Here is a 9,796-nt window from a genome sequence, read left to right as displayed (position 1 = left end):
CGGCCAGTGCGTCTGGATGCGGCTCAAGTCACATAACAGCAAGAACACACATGCGCCTTTTACCCGACCGGGGCAGGCAGGAGGGGCATCAGACAGACCGCTCAGTACCGAGCGCCGAGAAAAGTCCCGCAGCTCATTTAACGCCAAAACTTCCAGAACCGCTGACATGAATATACACTAATGTGATGACTGACGGGTGACAAGAGATTTCTTTTCCCAATGTGACAAATTATTACAGATGCTCTTTTTGCAGAAACAGAGAAATGTTCTGAAGCCCTGTCCCCAGTGCTTCATTCCGCGTACAGCCTTTAAGGTGCCATTTTAAATGAACCAATTGCTGCAATTTATAGGATTACAACGAACAAGCTACAATTTTTATTTGGGTTTTGTTTTCTATAAACTCTGCATCTTCTGTTTCACCAGCCATCACTTGCTTTTGCGGGATTAAAATTATTTTCCACTGGGTTAGTTGGTTTCATTTGATTTTATTACATTGACAAAGTGCCCTGAGTCATGTAAGGAACCACTACCCCAGGTAATAAATAAAGGAAACAACCCTGATTTAGTTTCTGGGCTTTGAGTGTGCTTCATTGTGAAGAAGGGCCCCATATAAGCATAAGACAGTTTCCACTGTCACAGTGTTCTTAGTAAAACCTCCACAAAATATAAATGTATCTGAGGGTGAGGTGTGTAATGTTGCAGTTCCTTTAATCATCACTAGATGCTGTGTCCAAGAAAACTCCCCTGTGATTCCCAACATGCAAACCCCACATAGAAAGACCCAGGTCACCTGCAAAGTTCAAACCTGGAACCTTCTAGCTGTGAGTTGACAGCACTACCCACTGCAGCTGTACTTTTACCTTTTGTCATTAATTATTATTACTTCCCTGGTGCATTTGCCTTGTCTGAAATGAAAAATTCTGGCTCTGTACATCCATCTTCTGTTCCACTGCCTGCTACTATCTGCAAAGGCACAGAGCCTTTTTAGTCTGCTTAAGCACAGCAGCACCAAAATCCACAAATAAATATAATGACCACCAGTGGTTCATTAAACATCCCTGTTCACCAGTCCTCCATCAGTGAGAGATGGATAATGAATGGCAACATCTCTAGGCAGTGACACATTGTACTAAATGTTGGGATATTCTTGTGTTCTCCTTTAAAAACAAGCCTCTCAATTGCAAATTAAACGGTCTAAATGTTTTACACTTTGTTGTCCACTTTATCCGAATCTAAGAGCTCTCTGTGCTTGTGAGAACAAATGTGCTATGCTACCTCGCAGTATGTAATGATCAAGAACAGGTTATATTCACGTTGATAAAAACACAGCCTTCTAAAAATTAACTTCTTTAAACAATTTCCTTTTAGAGTAGAAACTTGATTAAACTGAACATCCTGTCATCTGTTATAGTTGCCAGATTTATGTGGTGCAGATGAGTAATGAAGTTGTCACTGTAGATTTTGAAGATCTGCACCGATTAAAGAACATAAATAAACTAACTTAAAAAAAAAACAGTCTGATTATCTGATTTGTGAAATGGTTTATCTATCCTAATAAAGGTTTAAGTTTCTACATGATGATTTTCGTGATGTTCTGAAATGACTGATAACCAAAACATAAACAACACAACAAAAGCTTGCTTTGGAAAACAACAGACATTAATATGACATAAGCTCAGTGTTGCAGCTTGAGCAACAGTTACAATGAGAGTTTTTTTTTTTTTTTTTGATCAACCTTTGTCTTCTGTCTCACATCCATTAAAAGGCAGCATTGTGATAAACACAACCACAACCCTGTGTTTAAATATGAATCACTGCTATGTCTTTCCGGCACCATATATCACATCTCCGGAACCATTATCCATTTACTGTGGTGCAGTTTTTCTATCATGAGAGACAAGATTTCAGTGTGATTTATTAAATTCAGTTTATTATTTGTTTTTCTTCCCTTTCAACAACAACTTCCATCTCATCCCTCAGTTTTTAATGGTGAAACATCATTCTCAGAGATACTTCACAATAAAGCAACAAAAAAAGTTTAGGTTGTTTATTTTTCTTTTAAAAATGCATTTTACAATTGATTTTGAAATTCCACTATTTAACGTGGAATTCATTAATTCTTTTTAAAACTGTATGTTTAATTTTTGTTTGCCAGGGACGAAGGAGGAATCAGTGTGACATTCAGTGGAGGGGTCTGAATGCTTCCTGAAGCCAGTGTATTTAACAAATATAACCCTTGTGGGAGTTAAGAAAATTGTGACTGGAATTGATTTTCAGAAGGAAATCAATGGCCTTGTATCAGTGTTGTGAAGCCACATGAGGAAATGAAACAACCTTTCACAAACAACTTGGCTGTGACCAAACACACTCCCTATGTACTATATTTTTCTTGCACTAGTTTTTGACTTTGCTAAATGTATACACTCTTGTGCCCTAAAAATCCTGCATTCAAACAAAAAAGTGTCTCTGGCATGTATACTGTAATGTATTGTTGTTTTACAGTCATGCAGTGCTATACCTCTGATGATGATGTCACTGACGAAACAAAATGATGGTTCAGGAGGCAGAGCGGTCATCTCTCAACCAAAAGGTCAGTGGTTCAATTACCAGTCTCCCCAGTCCACATGTCGAAGTGTCCTTGGGCAAGATACTGAACCCCAGGTTGCTCTGAATGGCCAGGTCAGCACCTTGCAGGGACTGCACTACCATCAGTGTGTGAGTTGGCGCCACAGTTCTGTACTGGAGACAAATTCCTTGTGTGTTTAATAGTTCCTCCCCAACACTCTATGGGCTGTAATGAAGTAGAAGGGAGTGAATTTGGATAAAAATCTCTTAAACATTAAAGTACATTTACATCAGGGCCATTTCTGTTGGCTGGGACATCAGTTCATTTCAAGCTACATTTGCTAGCATTAAGGTTTATATTTTAACTGTGAAGAAACCATTCCTACTCTGAGCATGCACCACGGAGTGACTGAGTAATGGCTCCAAATGGCACAGCATGCTAAAAGTAGACTTCAGAGGTGTTTCACTAACACTGCTGGTGTTCTCCCTCACACTCTTTTCCCCAGAGGACCAGGGTCTGAATCTGATCGAATTTATGAATGAAGTGTATGTGCAGGGGTGTGTGTGTATGTATGTGTGTGTGTGTGTGTGTGATGGATCACTGCCATAACTCTGGAGTTGAACAGATGGAAATCCTGCAGTAGGTACTTCCTGCTCACATTAGGGGTGATGAAGGGTGTTGTTCAACCGCTGTTAAAGAATCCCATGCACACAGCGTTGTTCTTTACTTGCATGTGTGTGTGTGTGTCCTTAGGTGTGTGTAAAAAAGCTTGTGGCAATTTCCAGAACTACAGAGAGAAAAAAAACAGATGGCAAAAGTAAAAAGGTTGGCTTAAAAAAAGTTTATTAAAAAAAAAAAAAAATCACCTCACCACCATCTCTCTTCTCCACTGTGAAGTATCCTTTCAACAGACCCATCTATTAAGCCAGTGATGGGTCTGAATGGAACCTCAAACACTTTCTATTTGTATTAAAGCACTGATTTTAATAATGCACATTATTTTTTAGTATGAGAAGGCAGAATGGCAAGTGGATATAATCAAAATGGTAACTTTCTATCTTAAGTAAATGTGATTAGACCTTCAAAAGGTGAAATAGCTGGAAGTTAATTTAAGAATGAGCTGAATTAGGACTTTCACTGAGAACAAAATGGAGACAGTTACACAGTGTATCACATACTGGTTAACATGTTCATCAAGTCAGTAACATCTCCCTCTGATTTAATATACAGTTTTCACTTTGATAGATGACATATTTACAGTGCCTTGCGAAAGTATTCGGCCCCCTTGAACTTTGCGACCTTTTGCCACATTTCAGGCTTCAAACATAAAGATATAAAACTGTAATTTTTTGTGAAGAATCAACAACAAGTGGGACACAATCATGAAGTGGAACAAAATTTATTGGATATTGCAAACTTTTTTAACAAATAAAAAACTAAAAAATTGGGCGTGCAAAATTATTCAGCCCCCTTAAGTTAATACTTTGTAGCGCCACCTTTTGCTCCGATTACAGCTGTAAGTCGCTTGGGGTATGTCTCTAACAGTTTTGCACATCAAGAGACTGAAATTTTTGCCCATTCCTCCTTGCAAAACAGCTCAAGCTCAGTGAGGTTGGATGGAGAGCGTTTGTGAACAGCAGTTTTCAGTTCTTTCCACAGATTCTCGATTGGATTCAGGTCTGGACTTTGACTTGGCCATTCTAACACCTGGATATGTTTATTTGTGAACCATTCCATTGTAGATTTTGCTTTATGTTTTGGATCATTGCCTTGTTGGAAGACAAATCTCCGTCCCAGTCTCAGGTCTTTTGCAGACTCCATCAGGTTTCCTTCCAGAATGGTCCTGCATTTGGCTCCATCCATCTTCCCATCAATTCTAACCATCTTCCCTGTCCCTGCTGAAGAAAAGCAGGCCCAAACCATGATGCTGCCACCACCATGTTTGACAGTGGGGATGGTGTGTTCAGGGTGATGAGCTGTGTTGCTTTTACGCCAAACATAACGTTTTGCATTGTTGCCAAAAAGTTCGATTTTGGTTTCATCTGACCAGAGCACCTTCTTCCACATGTTTGGTGTGTCTCCCAGGTGGCTTGTGGCAAACTTTAAACGACACTTTTTATGGATATCTTTAAGAAATGGCGGACAGGGAAGATGGTTCAAATTGATGGGAAGATGGATGGAGCCAAATACAGGACTATTCTGGAAGGAAACCTGATGGAGTCTGCAAAAGACCTGAGACTGGGACGGAGATTTGTCTTCCAACAAGACAATGATTCAAAACATAAAGCAAAATCTACAATGGAATGGTTCACAAATAAACATATCCAGGTGTTAGAATGGCCAAGTCAAAGTCCAGACCTGAATCCAATTGAGAATCTGTGGAAAGAACTGAAAACTGCTGTTCACAAACGCTCTCTATCCAACCTCACTGAGCTCGAGCTGTTTTGCAAGGAGGAATGGGCAAAAATTTCCGTCTCTCGATGTGCAAAACTGATAGAGACATACCCCAAGTGACTTACAGCTGTAATCGCAGCAAAAGGTGGCGCTACAAAGTATTAACTTAAGGGGGCTGAATAATTTTGCACGCCCAATTTTTCAGTTTTTTATTTGTTAAAAAAGTTTGACATATCCAATAAATTTCGTTCCACTTCATGATTGTGTCCCACTTGTTGTTGATTCTTCACAAAAAATTACAGTTTTATATCTTTATGTTTGAAGCCTGAAATGTGGCAAAAGGTCGCAAAGTTCAAGGGGGCCGAATACTTTCGCAAGGCACTGTATATTAGAATTGATCATTACTCGGTTACACATGCTAATGAGAGGCTATGACATTACTGTTATGAGATCCTGTGAACAGCTTTGACACAAAGAAGCAGTTTCAGTATGGCTAAAAATCACATCCTGGAAAAAAAAAGATTTTGTGTATCAATCCTGTACATGCAGCAACTGCACATAAACCCACCACAAAAAAGTCAGCCAGTGGGAAACAGCACTGCAAGGTAGTTACGTCAGAATTTACTTTAGAATAGTGTCACGTCAAATTTAGAAGGAACTCCGATGGCTTTATGGCAGAATCAGTAGGAGGCTGTTTGTCTGGAAAAAGCAGCAAAAGCTTTTAGAGTTTCAGGTGATGGAAGGAATAAATGTAAGGCTGATTCTTCCAGTGTGTTAATCCTCATAAGTCAAACCATAGCTGCACGCAGGGAGAGGGATGTCAGCATGAAACAATGATTATGTTAAATGAAATCTTAAATAGATAAAATGCTACATAAGCCACTGTGTGTAGCTGACTATGTACAGTTGTAGTGAGCACTCCCTGCATGAAATTCAATTTCCACTGGAGGAACTTTCATTAAAAATGTATCTATTCCTCCGGATTGAGGTATTTTTGATTGCTTCGAGCAAATTTACTTAAGATTTGTGTCTTGGGCTAAAAATAATAGTTTGAGCTGATTATAAAGTCACTTTTATGACATCAGCTCTTTCAGCTGTGTGTGTATAAAGATAGTGGTCCTGAGAGATCAACACCATGAAACTCAGGAAAACCTCATCACCAGCTTGACACATCTTTGAGAAACTACTGTACATAGACTGAGAAAACGCAACTTCATTATGTGAAGGATTTGTCAATATAGGAAAATCATACAGTGAGGTTACATTTACAAGGATACGATACTAAAATTATTAACAAAGCTACCAAATGTAAACTGATCATGCAACAAGGTCACTATACATTGTTTATCCATGTCATCCAGAGCAACAGATAAAGGTGTTTTCTAATATTGACAACAGGACAACAGCATTTGCCTGTGCTTTCAAAAACACAATAAAAAAAAACTCAGCTGTTGATGTCAGTGACATGCACCTAGCCTACTGCCCCAACTCACACATAATTATGGGCATAATAACAGCTGAAAGTGGTCATATAATGGGGTGATATGGCCGATGAGTCACCATTAACCTGAACTATTCTGTACACTGGAGTCAAGGACACACCTGTAGGCAAGTGCCAGGAACTGTATATTCATCTCACATAAATGCAGCTGAATGAGCTTCACCACAGAAATAATTCTGTGACTACTTGAAGATACCTTCAAGGCAAGACATGGTATTTGTGTGTCTGCACACAAAAACCCTCCCCTGCCACTGATTTAATGCAGTGTACTCAGCTTTTTTTTTTTCTCAGGCATGCTGGCTTGTCATCACAGTGCTAATACACTGCTGTGGGTATTCTCATCTCAGAGGGTACTTCTGCAGTTACCAGGGATATGCAGAAAAACTGTGGACATTTTGGAAAATCAGTCATAATTGACATGTACATGTATGGACTGACATGTCGAGCCACTCGGCGCTTGCGGAGAAGACCCTGACAATAGATCAATCATGAGGATGGCCTCAAAGCATTTTAAACATGAATTCACTTTCAAGATTTTGCCTCTAATCATTAACTAACTCAAGCAGTCAGTCCCAGAACATCAGAATGCAGCATTATTCTTCTTTGACACCATCTTTTACAACAATGTACTTTTCAGAATTGGTCAACAAACTCAGTCAACAAATTTTGTTTCAACGAGCTTTGGAGAGGCTTTTTTTTGGCCATGGATATTTTGTTTATTCCATTTATGAATTCCCACAGTGAACATTGAAAAGTTGGCAATAAAAGCAAATGAATAAAACTGCCCTTAAGGGAATCTTTACAAGGATAATTCAGTCTCAGAAAGCACATCTCTCATGGTTGTACACACAGAAGCACTTTCATGCAGTAAAACTGGCACTCCTATCTTTGATACAACTAACTGCCAAAGATATTTAATTTACTATCATACAGTATATGGCCAAGAAAAGCAGTAAATCCTCTCGTTTGAGAAGCTGGAACCAGTAAATGGTTGGCATTTTTGCCAAAAACGAACCATTTAACAGAGGCCCAAATATCATTATGTTCTCAGAAAGATAAACAGGCACTCTGGTTCTAATCTTTCACAAGCGGCCCTGGTCAATACAGGAGAACGTCCTCAATACATTAAATGATTTTAATAGAGCCTATAGAGACAAACCATCCTGAGGTATGTTGTTTTTTTTTTTCTCTGCAATAACAATTTAACGTGCACCTCCTCAGGCGATATCCCCTCACTACCTCTGTACAAACTTTGCCTGATAGTAGTGTCAGTGAAGGTGGGCTGAGTCCAGAGGCTGCTGCAGGAAGAAGTGTGAGTAGTATAGTAATCCAACTAATCCTTATTGATCTGACCTTTTCCAGTGTACCCACAGGTACACTGCTTTCAAAAACTGTTTAACCCTGCAGGCCACACACCAAGAAATGAAATCAATTAGTGCAATGGTGAGAATGTATTTTCTAGTTCCACTGCAGTACGGACAGTGCAGCTATATTAGCTTGTACAGCATGTTTTTGTAGTGTCGGGCTGAGCACTTTCTATGGACACCAGCTGTCTCTTACTGTGGAGACCAAGTGGAACCCAATGCAAGAGTACTCCCCTTTCATACCCCCACTGTATACATGTATTATTTGTTCAACTTCGCATATGTGTGTGAGTGAACAGCTGATGCAGTATGTGAAGGCCTGTTTGTGCTGCTACAGTACTGTATGTGTTACTGTATTTCTAATCTTGGTGGCTGCCCCAGGCTGGATTACTCTTTGTTGCAAGTAGGAAACAGTCACAGTGTTTTATGATAAATACCCTTTCCTTGCCACCAACCCTCCATAATGCAATATGACATTTTCTGTGGTGAAATTCGTTTTGTACAGCACTGCAACCTGTATTCCACAAAAGCCCACATATATGCTTGACTACTAACCACACCAACTTGCAAGGTCTTGTTTACTAAAGCGTCTAGGGTAGTGCTACCCTGGACAACTGAGGCTAGTCTTCTAGGAGGTCCAGTTATTGAACTTCAATAGGTATTTAGATTGTTGTTGTGTTGCTTTCCTCTCTCCTCTATCCACTCACTCCAACCGGTCGAGGCAGAAGGCCGCCCACCGGGAGCCAGGGTCTGTCAGAGGTTTCTTCCATTAAAAGATAGTTTTTCCTCCCCACTGTCGCCAAGTGCTTGCTCAAGGGGGATTTGTTGGGGTTTTCCTCTATAATTTTAATAATAGTAAGGTCTAGACCTTACTTTGTAAAGTGTCCTGTGGTGACTTGGTACTCTACAAATAAAACTGAGTTGAAAGTTGAATTAATTGGCTAAAGGGTGTTTTTGGTTTTATCCTTTATGTGATTATTGACCCATTGGTGTCATTAGTAACATGATGTTTTCCTACTCATACTATGTCAATTGCCTATTGTGAATAAAACCCAAAAAACTGCCTCACTGTCATATGCCTCTGCTAGAGAGCCAAATAGATGTGAGGTCACAGCGACCTTGACCTTTGACCACCAAAATCTAATCATCCTTGAGTTCAAGTGGATGTTTGTTCCAAATTTGAAGACATTCCCTCAGGTATTTCTGAGATATCACGTTCACGTGAATGGGCCGAACAGAAGGACGGAAAGAAGAACAGATGAGCAGGAAACCCAAAAATAAGACTGCCTGTCGCCAACATTCCACAGAGGCATAAACAGAGAAAAATGTCTGTTTGCATTCCTATTACACTGATGTATATCATTTAACACTGACAGGTGCCTTTTAAAACATGATTTCATGAGCAGATAAAGCCCCTCATGGACAGCGGTCACTCAGGCTCAAACATGCATGAAAGCTAAGCTAGCGGAGCTAGTTAAACACCAGCTGCAGATGAGGTTCTAGGACGGCAGCGTGATTTTATGCTCCCAAAACTATAAGAGCTTCCATGATTCTTAGTGCCTCTCTTTTCTCATCCCATATTCATTTTCACTGATATTGTGAACTTGTAACAATTTCACAATGACACAAATGGACAGAAATTTTGAGTCAAGCATTTTTATTACTGGAATGAATCAATCCAGCCCTCTCACCTACTGATGTGTAAATGAGCTGAAGCAATTAAAGTTTACAGTGACATTTAAATTCAAATGCACAAGAACAAGTTCTTTTGAATTATAAATGCATTTCTTGTTTAGGTACACATTGATTAGCACAGTTGGAAACCAAGCCACCCTCTGTCACCAAACCCCCAAGCTCTCCCCCAGATACACCCTCCTACTTCTTATACATAGGATTTGACAGCTCTGCGCTGATTTACTGGTTCACTGAGTCACACCCCCCACCCAAGGCTGATAGCTTCATATTCTGTGG

The 9,796-nt window shown here is 39.8% G+C and overlaps 1 protein-coding gene across 1 annotated transcript in view; it reads right to left on the bottom strand.

The window, feature by feature from the left end:
- The window catches only part of LOC109959351 (N-acetyltransferase 9-like), a 561,041-nt gene that overhangs the window by 95,576 nt on the left and 455,669 nt on the right, over positions 1 to 9,796 (bottom strand). The gene's annotated exons all lie outside the window — the stretch shown is intronic.

Source organism: Monopterus albus, unplaced genomic scaffold (assembly GCF_001952655.1).
Source record: "Monopterus albus unplaced genomic scaffold, M_albus_1.0 scaffold38.1, whole genome shotgun sequence".
NCBI lineage: Eukaryota > Metazoa > Chordata > Actinopteri > Synbranchiformes > Synbranchidae > Monopterus > Monopterus albus.
Note: the sequence above shows the minus strand (reverse complement) of the source record. Positions and strands in the feature narration are given on the sequence as shown.